At 51.3% G+C, this 16,111-nt stretch overlaps 1 long non-coding RNA gene across 3 annotated transcripts; it reads right to left on the minus strand.

The window, feature by feature from the left end:
* Nucleotides 1-16,084, minus strand: LOC144889424 (uncharacterized). 3 transcript variants are annotated; one of them, XR_013621735.1, is made up of 4 exons: nucleotides 15,795-16,084; nucleotides 498-893; nucleotides 191-333; nucleotides 1-49 (listed from the first exon to the last, which is right to left on the minus strand). It is a non-coding gene; the product is annotated as an uncharacterized LOC144889424 (long non-coding RNA). The 3 variants fall into 3 exon arrangements; XR_013621734.1 differs by lacking the exon at nucleotides 15,795-16,084 and adding an exon at nucleotides 15,702-15,756; XR_013621733.1 differs by lacking the exon at nucleotides 15,795-16,084 and adding an exon at nucleotides 15,198-15,332.
* Nucleotides 16,085-16,111: the final 27 nt, after the last annotated feature.

Raw genomic sequence — 16,111 nt, forward strand, 5'->3', positions numbered from 1 at the left:
ATTCCATGCACAACACTGGAAAATCCTCTTCACCACCCTCGGTTCATTCCTGGCAGGAATGGCGAGCAGAATACAAACAAGGAGAACGCAAACAAAGAAAGAGACATCAGAGAGAGAGAGAAAGAGAGAGATGAAACAAATTGCTGACAACCGAAACGAAAAGCATCATCTAAGGTGCTACTTTATTTACCCATCGTCGTGACTTTCTGGGGTTCGTTTGCGTGAGGCTGGCAAGCTTCTTTGGCGCCGCTCTTTCAAACGTCTCCGTGCCTCCTCCACTCGCCCGTCCAATCGCATCAAGGCCCACATACCAGAGACGGCATCTCGGACACCCTGAAACGGAACCAAGTGGCCCGAGGCGGCCAGCCGTTCATACATCAGTGTTGCAAACCCAAAAGCCCAAAAAGGTGAACAGAACGATAGCTTTAGTCGTGTAGGTGGTGATTAGTTACGTCATCTATTTAAAAAACAAAACCTTCAAAAAAAAAAACACTTACCCTGGCAATGTCTGCTGATGCAGCCTTTAGGGTATCTGCCATGGCAGGGTTGTGGTACACAGAATGTCCAAATACTAGCACAAACCGAACCTCATGTACACATTCAAACACAAAGATACAAATACTATTAAACAAAAGGTTCGCCTATACCTACGCCCATGACCCGGCTCTACACATCCCATAGACTGTGTTGTACAAACCGTTACCCACACGTGTTACACCGCTACCCTCGTGCTGGCACACGCTATTCGGAAATAAAAAACACGAGTGTAAAACGGATGTAACCGAACAATTTAGAAATGTACAAAACGAAACAGCACTTCACACAACCAGACAGACTAGTCCGAACTGGTTCGATTCAAATGACGTCCGCATGTCAGGGGTTGTTCAAGGTACCTGAAACACAAGGAGAGGTTTACACACACATGATCAAAAACCTGCAAAACCGAATCGTATAACATGTACACAAACTATATACGTATATATGTATTCAATCGACATATGTGGGAAAATTACGCACTCAGACCGGGAATTCAATTGAAATGATCAATCCAAACCAATCCACTGTCCACAACCACAACCACAACCACAACCACAACCCCACACACACACACACACACACACACACACACACACACACACACACACACACACACGAAGCATCCGGCGTTGCCCGGGTTCTTTTTGAATGAATTTACTACTATAATTCAGCTTTTACTCACGGCCGAAGAAGATTGACTACTATAATTCAGCTTTTACACGTGGCCGTAGAAGATTGACTACTATAATTCAGCTTTTACTCGCGGCCGAAGAAGATTGACTACTATAATTCAGCTTTTACACGTGGCCGTAGAAGATTGACTACTATAATTCAGCTTTTACTCGCGGCCGAAGAAGATTGACTACTATAATTCAGCTTTTACTCACGGCCGAAGAAGATTGACTACTATAATTCAGCTCAACTTTTAATTGCGAAATGGCCCCAGCCTGGCCGAAGCGGCCTCGACCGGCCTCGCCACCTTGCCTATAAACTTCCCGGGGCCTGTCCTGACATTTTTTGTTTCAGTGGTTTCCTCCTATCTTTCACCGTTCAGGAGATTAGCGCGTGCAGACAAACAAAAAGAAACAAACAAAACCTTTCTTTTATACGTATAGAAGAAGAAGAAGAAGAAATATCAGAGAGTCTACACTATGGGAATCGGGGTAGGGTGCCTCATCTGTATAAAATTAATAACCGAAAGGAATTATATGAGTTATGGACGGAGCTTCAGGACGATGTTTATTACCCTGCGCTCGCGAAGTGAAAAGCGGGGTTAGGCATTCGGGTGCATACTCTGCATTTTAAAAAAATCATTATCTCGGCAACCGTTGGTCCGATTGACACGAAATTTTACCATAGAAGCGCCTCCGCCTGTATCATTTTTTTATTCATAATTATACGTCATAGGTCACGTGGTACTGACGCCATCTTGGAAAAACGTTACACCTCTATATCTCCCAAACCGCTCAATGGAAAAAATTGAAACATGGCTCATTGTCAAGTACTCACCATGGGGAATAAGATGTTGATGGTGATGCCATCGGTGCCTTAATTATGACATCATAATTCGACAAGTACAATGCTTAATCTGATCAGTATGAATAAAACAAAAATTCCTCTGCAACTGTTAGTCCGATGGACACTAAATTTTCAGAATATGTGCGGCTGCTCCTGTAGATTTTTTAATGATAATTATAACGTCATAGGTCACGTGGTACAGACGCCATCTTGGAAAAAATTGAAAAAAGTTGCACCAATATATCTCCAAAACTGATCCATGGAAAAAATTGAAACAGGGCTGATTGTCAAGTACTCCCCTTGGGGAATAAGATATTGTTACAGATACGACTTTGATGGTATGGTGGGCCGAGCGGGATGGCCGCCGTATCCGTACAAGTTACCCGATTGTGCCCGAATGTTGACTAATCGCGCTACGCTGGCTCAATAGGAAAGAGAAGACACCCGGCTGGGTTACAATCACACAATACGACACCAGGGGTTCAGTTCTCAAGACCTCCGGAGGAGGTTATATTAAGGCGGAAAAGGTTAGATTACAGGGACAAGAGGGAAACATAGGAAGGTGGGCACTTAGACACAACCTTATATTAACCCTAGACAGACCACAGATAAACGGGACAACGCTGACTCACACGGGATTTGATGGCAAGGAAAGCGGCAGTCGATGGCTCAGGTGCACCTGGCTCCGGGACAGAATCACGTACGGTGGTGTCCAGCAGATGCGGGGAGGTCGCTCAGCGCTCGTGGGTCGCGACTTTGGTGGAGATGCCGGGGAGGTCGCTCAGCGCTCGGGAGGGTGGCGTCTTGTCCTTCCAAGCTCGGGGCGCATCTGACGTCACGTCCGGCGCGGGGCCGCGTATATCCGGCGGGGAGTGACACGCCCTCGGCTCGTTAGCGCCGCCCCAGATGGCATCGGCCCATGGCTTCTCATTGGGTGCGGGGGTTACCGGCTCCGCCCTTGACGAGGGGCCGACAGGGAGCCCCTTCGTGGTAACCCCGTGGAGCGCGTGGTCAATGGCGGCTAACCGAGCCGGAAGGAGGACGCCCACTCCCCATGCCGTCACCGCGCCGCCCCCCTCTTTTGTTGTTGTTGTTGTAGTTGGCGCTTCTTCATGGGGAAGAGATGCGGAGAGGTATGGGGAGGTCCTAAACTTCCTAACAGGTGCCATATAATCACATTCTGGTGCAACGAAGAGTCATAATTAATGGAAACAAGTCCTTAACTGACATAGATTAAGAATAACTAGCAAGATGTCCTATAATTGTCTACGTGTGGTGCGGGGGACCTGGGCACGACATTTAATGGGGGGATGAAGGGGAAGATCGGCTCTAATGGGTGTTGTTTACAGACAATGGGACTAGGGAATGGGGTAAGGGAGAGTTGGGGAGTATCGGAGAAAATAGGGGAATATTTACAAGCGGATATGGAGGCCAAATTCCATATTCGCAACATTGCACCCTTCTCTACCCTCGGGGCGTCCCGACCCGATAAATCTTTACCTACTTTAGTGTGGCACGCAATGTAGTTCCCTCTACTATTAACTCTACCCTGAGTGCGACAGTTTTATAGATATTCACAAATGAGTAAATATGTCCCCCTGCGACGTTGCACCCTTCTCCTCACAGAAACACACCCACAGGATAACCGAATCCGGAAAGAATTCTCAAACTAAACATACAGCCGGTAGGGAGCATTATTTACAAGACTACGCTGCTATTTACACTACGATCCAGGACCTGTTTTTGGAGGAACACATGCAGATGTTATGCATAGAGAGAGCGCGCTTGCCAACATCGATACACCAACCCACGAGTGCTCTGTGGCCGACGGCCTTTAATAACGTGCAGAGCACCCTTCCCGAGCATCAAAAGCACCACCCCACCACCAATCGGTGCAGTCACCATTGTTCATTGGAATAAAAATAACTTCAACAACCCCTAACCCTGCAGGTGTCTCTTGCTCTTCTTGTGGTGCACTTGGTGGTGTTAACTATTAGTGGTTCACCTGTATGGCATAGGTGCCACGTTGATCCATAAGTCCATCCCCGGGTGGTGCTTGGCCGCAAACGAACTGCGGTCCATTGTGGGTGGCCACAAACATTGCGGTCCATATGGTGTACCGATCCAGGCAGCGAACAGCGAAAGTGCAGGCCCACAACTGCGCAGCCAGCACCTCTCTCTCCTCTCTCTCTACCCCAAAGCCAGATCCTCGGAGGTGGGAGACAAAAGAAGCAGACAAGTGAGTAAGGTGGTAAGGGCGCAAAAGTGCACGCAATGTAAGGTAATGCACACTGGGGGCACATGGGAACCAGGTGAGACAGGTACGTTCCTATCGTACGCCCCCCCCCCCACCAGGTAACCTACATGGCCCCTCCCTTACCCCTTACTGTATCCACACAACACTACACTACTCATAAACATCTACTTTACAAATCAACAAACATCCCTACTGTCTTCCCCGTTCCTCCCATATACCAAATTCGTCTTCTCTCCCTCCTAACCAATCAAATTTGCCATTTTCAACTCTCATCAAAATTTGCCATCTCCAACTGAACATCAAAATTTGCCATCACCAATTCATCATCAGTCCCTCCTAGGGAGGGAGAGATGGAATCACCCCAATGTCTCATCCACGTCGTGATGCGTCTCACAAATCCAACAGCAATTCTCATTTCTGCAACACAAACAAAGAAAACACAGGTGTGGAGTCATCATCATCACCACAGGTAAGTGGCTGCGTATGGTGCGACAGGTTCATCAATCCTAACTATTTCCTAAATGACTTTAACAACTTTACACTACCCGGGGTCTTTCTCCAGCCAACCCATTGGCCCTCTTACACTATGGGTTCTAAAAACCAATTCCCATTGGCCAAACTGTGGTGCTCTTCAATTTGGGGTCTCACTCCCCCGATTCATCTCCCGGTGCCCTCGTACAATTTCTGGGCTGTGGCGTGTACCTCTCCCAGTGGGTCTACCCACCTGCACACCTCCACCACTGCAGTTGCCTCCGAGCTTACCTGCTCCTTACCCTAACCTAACTACCAGGGGAAGGCCCTCTGGCTCTCTCCCCACTCCGTGCCCTCTCTGGCACTGGGCTGCCCGATCCACACCCGGGATCCTCAGGTACCCACGCACAACTACCGGCTCCCAGAGCCCACCTGCGGCCTCACCTGGCCGACATCCTCACAGTGGTGGAGTGCCCAACCAACTACACACACTAACAGGCTACACGCCCAGCCATTTCCACAACACTAATGCACCCATCCACAACACCATTCTGCCACCGCACCACAAATGCCAATATCCAACCACAATTTACCTGCACCCTCTACCTAACACTTACACTACCCGCCCCGGGTACTCGTGAAAGGGGTCCACTCTTCCCCCATCCACACCTTCGCACCACGCACACCACTCCATACCACTTACTCCAACTCTCTCCACACACCTGTACTTGCACACCTGTGCTCTCACACCTGGTGCCACCTGCACCCTTCTCTCCCCAAGCGCATTCGCGCTGATCCACACACTCACTACTCATACACTGCTCCACACACCTGTCCAGTTGCACACCTGTGCAATCACACCTGTTCAATTCTCACACACACAGCATCATCTCAGCTAACTACTCCCTTCTGAAACTTGCGCTTCCCAGTCGTCCCTTTAAACTATTGCGCTCCCACGTCATTATAATCCACACTAATCTACCTGCGTCCCCACTACAGGTATCAGTCACTAACTAATCTTAACGTTACCTAATGTCAATCTTCGCTAGATCCCTACACACCATATCCTAACCCACCCGGGCTAGTTTTCACTGCCATACACCCCATAAGCTATTGCGCATTTGCCCCCCTCACATGGGAAAGGTGGCAGGGATGCCACCCTCTCCCACCGGGCCTATCGCTCCTCAATCCCCCAGTCCTCTGGCACTAATAAGCCCCCCTTATTCAGAGGTACTGGGTCCCGCCTCGGCATCTAAAGCCGAGGCGATCCACGGGGGCGCCTGCTCGCCGGTGTAAGGTCTTATCCGGTCGGCGTGGACGATCCGAGGGAGGGCTCGTGGCCCCATTTTGATCTTAAAGACCACGTCACAGATTTGCGACAGGACGACTCCTGGGCCTTGCCAGGGGGAGGTGAGTTTTGGGCACCTTCCCTTCCGCCTCCGGGGATTAAAGAACCAAATCTTCATCCCCGGAGCGTATTGACTCCCCTGGCTCCGGTCGTCGTACCTGCGCTTCATCTTTTCCCCCGCCAGATGGAGTTGGCGGCGGGCGAAGGCATGGACTAGCTCCATGCCTTCCTCTAGGTGACGTGCGTACCCCTCCCTCGGCGGGTTAACCACTGTGTCTGGCACGGGACCGCATAGCAAGTCGGCGGGAGCCCGTAACTCCCGCCCATACATAAGCAACGCTGGACTGCATGCGGTGGCCCCGTGCTGGCTGGTTCGGTAGGCCATGAGCAAGTAAGGGAGATGTTCGTCCCAGTCATCCTGACGGGTGGTGGTGAACAGTGCCAGTTGTTGGATTAAAGTTCGGTTGAATCTTTCCACCATCCCGTCAGATTGAGGTCTTAAAGGCGTTGTCCTGGTTTTTCGAATTGACAGGAGACTGCACACATCTTTTAGTAATTTGCTCTCAAAATTTCGTCCCTGGTCGGTGTGCAACTCCTGTGGAATCCCATGCCGGCACACAAATCCTTCCACGAAGGCCTGCGCTACCACCCCTGCTTCTTGGTTGGGGAGGGCGTAGGCCTCCGGCCACTTGGTGAAGTAGTCCATCACAACGAGGATATACTTATTACCTTGGCGGGTGCGGGGCAGCGGTCCTAGAATATCCATAGCCACCCGCTCAAGGGGGGCCCCCACCTGATGTAATTGAAGGGGGGCCCTCATCCTCCGTGCTGGTCCCTTTTTGGCAGAACAGGCGTCGCATCTCCGACACCAGTCCTGTATGTCGCGCCCCATATTCACCCAATAGAACCTCCGGCGGACCCGAGATATTGTCTTTGTCCTGCCCAAATGGCCGCCGGAGCGGGTACCATGCACCTGTTGCAATATGACGTTCTTGAATTTGTCAGGGACTATCACCAGCCAGGAAGTTCGATCAGAGGGAACCTCCACCCACTTGCGATACAAGATGTTGCCTTTCAATTCCAGGGTCTGCCACTGAGCCCAATATGCCTTTGTCTGCGCCCCGAGGGGGGTGACCTCTTCCCCCTTTGGTCTTTGCCCCAATTTGACCCATTGGAACACCGGCCCCAGAACAGGATCCTCCTGCTGGGCCGTGCTCCAAGCCAACTCTCCAAATTCCTCGTCCGCGGTTAGTGGCAAAATTGGCCCTCTCACCCGGGTTGCCCGGACGACGAGAATCGGGGCGGAATCGCCCAATTGCTCCCTCTCCTCGTGTCTCGCACAAAATTTACAGTTTTCCCCCAGACAAGGACGCCGAGAGAGTGCGTCCGCATTACCATGGGCCTTCCCGGCCCTATGGGCCACATCAAAATCGTACTGCTGCAACTTTTCCAACCACCTTGCAATTTGGCCCTCCGGTTCCTTGAACCGAAGGAGCCATTGCAAGGAGGAATGGTCAGTTCTAACCAAAAATTTCCGCCCGTACAAGTACGGGTGGAAATGGTTCATGGCAGCCAGCATAGCCAATAACTCTTTGCGAGTGACGCAATAATTTCTCTCGGGCCTACTTAAGGCCCGACTATAATAACCAATCACTCTCTCCACGCCCTCCTGTGTCTGAGACAAAACTGCGCCCAATCCTTCCTGGCTCGCATCCGTGTCCAGGGTAAATGTCCCGTCACTAGTGGGGTAAGCTAGAAGGGGTGCGGATGTTAGACACCCCTTCAATTTTTGGAAGGCCTCGTGGCACTCCCGTGTCCAATTAAATCGCGTCCCCTTCTCCGTAAGCCGGTGGAGGGGACGGGCCAACTCCGCAAATTTCGCCACAAAGCGCCGGTAGTAGGAGCAGAGTCCCAAAAATCCCCGCACCTCTTTGATGGTACGTGGTGCGGGCCACTCCTCTACCGCTTTAATTTTGTCTGGGTCTGTTTTTACCCCCTCGCGGCCAATCACGTGACCTAGATAGGCCACCTCTCTTGCAAACAAAGTGCACTTACTCGGGTTCAGCTTCAACCCTGCCTGTCTGAGGCACCCGAACACCTGGTCCAAATTAGCTAGTGCCTGGGGGAACGTTTGGGCATGTACCAGGACGTCATCCAGGTACACCAGGCATGATTGCCATGGCATGCCGCCTAGTACATGCTCCATCAATCTCTCAAAGGTGGCGGGGGCGTTACACAAACCAAACGGCATCACAGTAAACTGATACAGTCCCTTACCTGTGGAAAATGCCGTTTTCTCCTTCCCTGCCCTATCCATCTCCACCTGCCAATACCCACTCTTGAGGTCCAAAGTTGTGAACCAATTTGAGCCTGCAACGGCATCGAGGGTGTCATCAATCCTTGGCAGGGGATATGAGTCCTTGAGTGTCACGTTGTTTAGCTGGCGATAGTCCACGCAGAACCGCGTGGTCCCATCCTTCTTTTTGACCAGCACAACAGGTGACATCCAAGGACTTCCCGAGGGCTCGATCACACCTGCGTCGAGCATTTTTGCAACCTGCTCGTCAGCTTCCGCCCTCTTGCTCCAAGGGAGCCGTCGGGCGGCCTGACGAATAGGCCGGGCCTCACCGGTGTGGATCTGATGTTTCACCAGGCCCGTACGTCCAATATCCTCGGTGGACAGGGAGAAGAGGTCCAAATGGGACCCAACCAGTTTGTGTAAGGCCTCCCTCTGGGTACCTCCCAACTCTACGCTACTACGATTTACCATCTCGCAAATGGGATCGGGCCAATTCCTACTTGTTATTGAAGGCTCCCCCCGGGGTCGGCTCGGCTGGACGTTCTCGCCCCTCACTGTCGCGACTTCCTCCACTGGGGTGCAGCCAGCTACCCTCGTGCCCCTTACTATAGTGCGTGGTTCTGTACTCACATTTACTACTCGGACGGCCACTACCGGTCCGTCCGTTTTTACAAGGGTGCGGCCCACGATTAAACCCGGTATGGACTGCGCTGCCACCGGTTCGACCAGGCCGCAGGACTCCTGCCATGTTGGGCGAGCTGCCCACCGGGCCGGCACTATCGCCTCGGCCCTGGGGGGGATGGTCACGGCCTCGGAAGCCTCCAGCTCCGCTCTCTCGGCCGTGCTCACTCCCCCTAACGGCAGCTCTTCTACTCCCACCTGCAGGATCCCCCGGCACAAGTCGATTTTACAACCGCTGGCAGTCAACAGGTCCAACCCTATTAAACATGGGTCGCACACCTCCGCCACCCAAACATCTATCTCCCTCCTTACCGACCCTAACTTGAGGGTCACAGAACCACGCCCTATGATCGGGGCCGTTACCCCGGTAGCAAGCTGCAAACTATAATTTTGCAGGCGCTGGATCTTATCCCAGCCACCTGCGCTCGAATCAAGGACCACAGGGCTGATGATCGTGGCGCTAGCTCCTGTGTCCACGACGGCGTCTACCCCCACGCCGGCAATTTTGCATCTAATTGTCAGGCTACCGGTTCCAATTTGGCCACAATAAATGACCTGTCGCGTCAATGAGGGCTCTCCTCCATCCTCTGCTGCCGAACACCGCCCTACGTGCCCGACACCTTCTAGTTTCCCGGGGTCTGGCGGGGGGGTGTCTGGGGTCGGCTAACCCGCTCCCCCCTGGGCGGAGTTGAGGACCTCAACTGCCGGGGATCATCCCGGCGCGCGTTTCGACAGTGCCGCGCCAGGTGACCCAGGCGGTTGCAGGTATAGCACCTCACCTGATAAGGTGCTTGCCTCCGGAATTCCAAATTCCCCCCCCTGTAGGTCCGAATTGGATTACCCGCTCGTGGTCCACCGCGGGCCACCTCCGTGGCCGCCTGCCATGGTCCAGGTCCCGCCAGGCGCTGGTCCACCAGCCTCCGGACCATGCCCGCCAGGTCAGGACCCACGTCGGGGGCGGGTCCCCTAAGGGGTCCGCCCTCCATCGGGGGTCCCACCTGGCGGACCGCCATTGCGAGACGCTCGCCCCCTCGGGCCAGGGGCCTCGCTGCTTCCCAACGGGCCGCAGCGTCAGCCGCCTGGCTCAGAGTCTGCGGGCGCCACATGGCGAGCTGTTGCCGGAGCTCAATATCCGGGAGGGCCTGGATAAAATGGTCCAGCGCCAGGCTTTCCCGGGAATCCGCTGCCATGCTAGCATGTGCGATCCCCACTGCGCGGCGAATGTCGTGGGCAAGTTCCCCGATGGCTTCCTGGGGCTTGCGTTTTCGCAGCGCGAGCTGAGCTTTAACAAGCTCGCTCTGCTGTTCTATGCCGAATCGATTAATTAGGGCGTCGCGGAGGGCTGGCAGGGTGAGAGCACCCGCTGGTAATGCCGTCAGCACCTCCGCCGCCGCGCCGCGCAATGCGGCCACCAGGTGTACTCCACCTTCGTCCTCACCCCAACCGTTGCCCTTACACACACAGTCGAACTGCGCCAGGTACGCGCGTAGATCACTCTTGCCGTCATACGGCGCGAGTGGGACCTTGTGGGACCACCTCGTATGTGAGTCGTTGCCCGCCTGCCGGACCCCGTGCGTCGCCCCTTGCGGGGTCAGCGCGGGGCCGAACCGGCCGGGCCCCCACAGTACACTACCCCCAAGGGGCTCTCGTGCCTCCCCGGTCCCTCCAACAACTACCCCTGTTGGTGTCGATGCATGGGTCACACCTCCGCAACCCGCTACCCATTCCATACCACCACCACCACAACCTTGCTCACCCACACCTCGCACCTCTCGTTCCATACCCTCCGGACCAGCCATACACCTCACTCTTGGCCTCTCACGAACATCCGGGTCTATCTCGACCCCCAAGCTTATTAAATCACCTGGCGCATCATACGCACGACCATATTGGTCACCACTTACACCGGGTCCTCTTTCTCTTCGCTTCTCCTCCATCACCTGCGAATCCCTCATCCGGTTAATGAGCACATCATCACGATCCGAACACAGACTCTGGACCAATTCTTTTACCTCCTCTTTTATCTCTTTCTTATCCTCTCTCCGTCGCTTTTTAATTTCGCTCACCCCTTCTTCCACTTCTTCTAATTTTTGCTTCATCTCCTTCATCTCTTCGTGCGCCCCTTTAAGTTCTTCCTCTAACTCCACTTTATTTTTTTCTATGTGCTCCCGCACCTCCCGCTCTTTAACCTCCATTACCTCTACCACCTTGTCCATTTTCCTCGTCAGGTCCTCATGTACCGTCTGACACTCTTTTTTAATTACCCCTACGTCCTTTTTCATCTCCTTCTGTGTCGATTTTAAACCCTCTATTACCGCTGTGTTCTTCTTTACCTGGTCCCCCAACTCCTTTTGTCCCACTGTCAGTTGTTCTACTCCCAGCGTCAACTCCTCTATACCACCTTGCAATTTTACAGTCCCCTTTCTCACCTCTTTCTCCATGCGCTCCTTACAGTGCCTCACCTCCTCGCGCACTCCTCCGACCTCCTCACTCACTCCTCTTCTGATCTCCTCTCCCATCACTTGCATCTCCTGCCCAGATGCCACCCTCATCTGCTCCATTTCCTCCCTGTGAGCATCCAGTTTGGTTTCTACCCCCATTCTGACCCCCTCTATCTGCTGCTCCATTTGTTTAACTTCCCTTTCCGCTTGGTCCCTCATGTCCCTCAATTTGCCTTCCATACTGTTTTCTAACCCCTCTAACCCATTTTTCACTCCCTCTATCTGATTCTCCTGGGCAGCCATTCTATTTTCTACCCCCATTAACCCATTTTTCACTTCTTTTATCCCGTTGTCTAACCCCTCAAAATTATTGTCTAACTTCCCAATTTTCTTGTCTAACTCCTCAAAATTATTGTCTAACTTCCCAATTTTCTTGTCTAACTCCTCAAAATTATTGTCTAACTTCTCACCGGTACCCCTCGCTTCGTCCCTCATTACCCCCATTTGGTTTCCCATTACCCCCATTTGGTTTCCCATTACCCCCATTTGGCCCTCCATTCGCCCACTATCAACCCTCATTTGCTCACTCTGAGCATCCATCCGGTTCCCCAATTGGTTACTCTGCAGTTTGAGGGACGCCTGCATTTGCGCCATAAATTGCTCCATGAGGACCTGCATCTGGGCCATCCCTCCCACTTGTGCAGCGGGTGCGGCCCACGTAGCTATGTGCGAGGCGCCATTTCGCGCGTCTGCTACCCCCGCTGTTTCGCTCTCCTCACGTGTCTCAATTTGGTCCTGGACCGACCCTGCTTCACTCTCCCCTACCGGACCCCAGCCGTCTTGATCCGCCATAGCGCGACTTTCAAAATTCGAGTTTCGTAAAACAAATTCGAAATTTCGGCCGCTCCAAATTTTGACCAAATTTTTTTTTTCCTCTATTCGTTTTTTTTTTTTTTCCTTCAAAATTTGGTCGGGCCTCGAATCTCACTCCCGACACCAATTGTTACAGATACGACTTTGATGGTATGGTGGGCCGAGCGGGATGGCCGCCGTATCCGTACAAGTTACCCGATTGTGCCCGAATGTTGACTAATCGCGCTACGCTGGCTCAATAGGAAAGAGAAGACACCCGGCTGGGTTACAATCACACAATACGACACCAGGGGTTCAGTTCTCAAGACCTCCGGAGGAGGTTATATTAAGGCGGAAAAGGTTAGATTACAGGGACAAGAGGGAAACATAGGAAGGTGGGCACTTAGACACAACCTTATATTAACCCTAGACAGACCACAGATAAACGGGACAACGCTGACTCACACGGGATTTGATGGCAAGGAAAGCGGCAGTCGATGGCTCAGGTGCACCTGGCTCCGGGACAGAATCACGTACGGTGGTGTCCAGCAGATGCGGGGAGGTCGCTCAGCGCTCGTGGGTCGCGACTTTGGTGGAGATGCCGGGGAGGTCGCTCAGCGCTCGGGAGGGTGGCGTCTTGTCCTTCCAAGCTCGGGGCGCATCTGACGTCACGTCCGGCGCGGGGCCGCGTATATCCGGCGGGGAGTGACACGCCCTCGGCTCGTTAGCGCCGCCCCAGATGGCATCGGCCCATGGCTTCTCATTGGGTGCGGGGGTTACCGGCTCCGCCCTTGACGAGGGGCCGACAGGGAGCCCCTTCGTGGTAACCCCGTGGAGCGCGTGGTCAATGGCGGCTAACCGAGCCGGAAGGAGGACGCCCACTCCCCATGCCGTCACCGCGCCGCCCCCCTCTTTTGTTGTTGTTGTTGTAGTTGGCGCTTCTTCATGGGGAAGAGATGCGGAGAGGTATGGGGAGGTCCTAAACTTCCTAACAGGTGCCATATAATCACATTCTGGTGCAACGAAGAGTCATAATTAATGGAAACAAGTCCTTAACTGACATAGATTAAGAATAACTAGCAAGATGTCCTATAATTGTCTACGTGTGGTGCGGGGGACCTGGGCACGACATTTAATGGGGGGATGAAGGGGAAGATCGGCTCTAATGGGTGTTGTTTACAGACAATGGGACTAGGGAATGGGGTAAGGGAGAGTTGGGGAGTATCGGAGAAAATAGGGGAATATTTACAAGCGGATATGGAGGCCAAATTCCATATTCGCAACAATATGTTAATGATGATGTCTTCGGTGCCTTTGTTATGACATCATAATTCGACAAGTACAACACTTATCCGATAATTGTGAATTTTTTTTCTCAGCAACTGTTGGTCTGATGGGCACGAATTTTTCACCATAGGAGTGCCTCCCCATGTAGAATATTTTAATGATAATCATGACGTCATAGGTCATGTGGTACATGCACTATCTTTGAAAAACCGAAAAATGTTGCACCTCTATATCTCCAAAACCGCTGCATGGAACAAATTGACCATGGCTCATTGTAAAGAACTCCATATGGGGAATAGGTGTTGTTAACGATGACGTCATTGTTGCCATAATGATGACGTCATAATTCGACAGGGTTGCTTCGACGCTTAGTCTGATCAGTTTGAAATGTATTGAGCATGATTTATGCAACAATTCTATTAGAGTATATAAACTTATGATGTCATCGCTCACGTGGTCTCGCAGCCATATTGGATCAAAGAAAAAAAATGTTCAAAAACAGAAGAGTTGGCTCACAGCAAGTTGACTGCTCAGGGCAAGTATTCTATGAATACCATCGAGTTCAGACAAGCTTTCAGCCAAATAGGCCTTCTGCTTGGTCTTCCTCAATGAGAGGGTAAGTGTACAGTACAGCACAAATATGTACACGTGCACACACACACACACACACACACACTCACTCTCACATGTGCACACACACAAGTACATATTATATATATATGCACATACACACACATACATATAAACACACAAACAAACACACACAAACACACCTCGTTTTTTCATTTCTGTTCCTCACAATTCTATCTTTTATTCACACACACACACACACACACACACACACACACACACACACACACACACACACACACACACACACACACACACACACACACACACACACACACACACCTTGTTTTTCTATTTTTGTTTTGTTTTTATTATTGTATAATTGTTTCTTTTGGGGTTTTTTTGGATTTTTATATTTCCTGTTTTTTTTTTCTATTTTGCCTAGAAAGAATCTAGGCCTAGGCCCTAGATGGTGAAAACACACACACGTATTCCTAAACTATTATATCATTTAAAGATGTTACAAACGATACATATTTTACATGTCAGGCTTTCCTCGACTTTGTGTTTAATGTCAAACCTAGAAACTGCTGTATGTTTACCGAGGGTAGAGATCTTGGTAGTTTGTACCACTGAATGACATTCCAACCGTCTGGATCAACAACAGGGCTCCGTTCGTTATTCATTGAGATTTCGACCCCTTCAAACGAGAACCTCTCCAAACGGTGGGTCCACAAGCGCCGAAGATGTAAAACCTCAGCTGTGTTTGTACAATCGGGCAATGCAGCCCAACCCTGTCGTTTTGCTTACATTTACTACAAGTTCATCTATAACATAATGTTGATCTTAATCGTTTTCATGCACAGAGCACAGGTTTTCATGTACAGTACTAGACCATCCATTGTACACACAGACTTGTCACACTCATTCACTCACCGACTGAAGCGCTCACAAGCGACAACACATCAGCGTTTCCTTCCCGATTTTGTTTTTCTTTCTGCAAACTAAATCATTCGTCTGGCGGAAGTAGCGTGACTCCCCTCTCCTCAATTTCCTTTTTCCAACGCCATCACGTACGGGTACGGCAGCGGTTTTAAACTTCAGAACATATGTTCAGGATGAAATAATAACAATAAAACGAGTACGAAGCATAATATTCATAAACTAGTGAAGAAGAAAGAAAAGCACGCTAAAAGCTCTAATGCGAACCAATCTGACATGGCGACTATAAACCGCATAAAAAGATAGCCGTGTAAACATTGAGGGGACGGTGAAGGCTATGCTTTTCCTCGGTGCCGTGAATGAATAAACGCACCAAATTCCACCCTAATCTCCTCACAGTGCGTGTCTCCATATCCTTATTGAGAAATGACAAGAATATTTATAAAAACGAACCGAACCCAAAAAACTTCCGGGACAACGATGAGTGGGCGGAGTCACCTTGCAGTGTGTGCAGAAGTCAGACGGCGAATCACATCTCAGAGGTATTCGAGATACCTGAGTACTTTGCTCTAGTTGGTGAGCTGTACGTACCTCATAGGCCGATGAGGCCTGGCTCGAAGGCTGCAAAGATGGTGAATCGGCCTATCTGTGATTTCATCATTTTGGCCACTACCAGTTAAACCATTACTCGAGTAACATGTGGGAAATGTTGAACCAACTTGTTGAGAGTCGAATGGGACGTAAACATGAAATTCAAACAGCGCGCCGGAACAGGTAGTTAAGGATTGCTGATTGGCATGCGCGAACATACAGGGCGGGGCTTCTTCTCACGGCTGGATCCTGTGTTCTGATTGGCATGCGCGAACATACAGGGCGGGGCGTCTTCTTCTCACGGCTGGATCCTGTGT

This window comes from Myxine glutinosa, unplaced genomic scaffold (assembly GCF_964187855.1).
Source record: "Myxine glutinosa unplaced genomic scaffold, kmMyxGlut1.1 SCAFFOLD_3639, whole genome shotgun sequence".
In the NCBI taxonomy this organism is placed as follows: Eukaryota; Metazoa; Chordata; class Myxini; order Myxiniformes; family Myxinidae; genus Myxine; species Myxine glutinosa.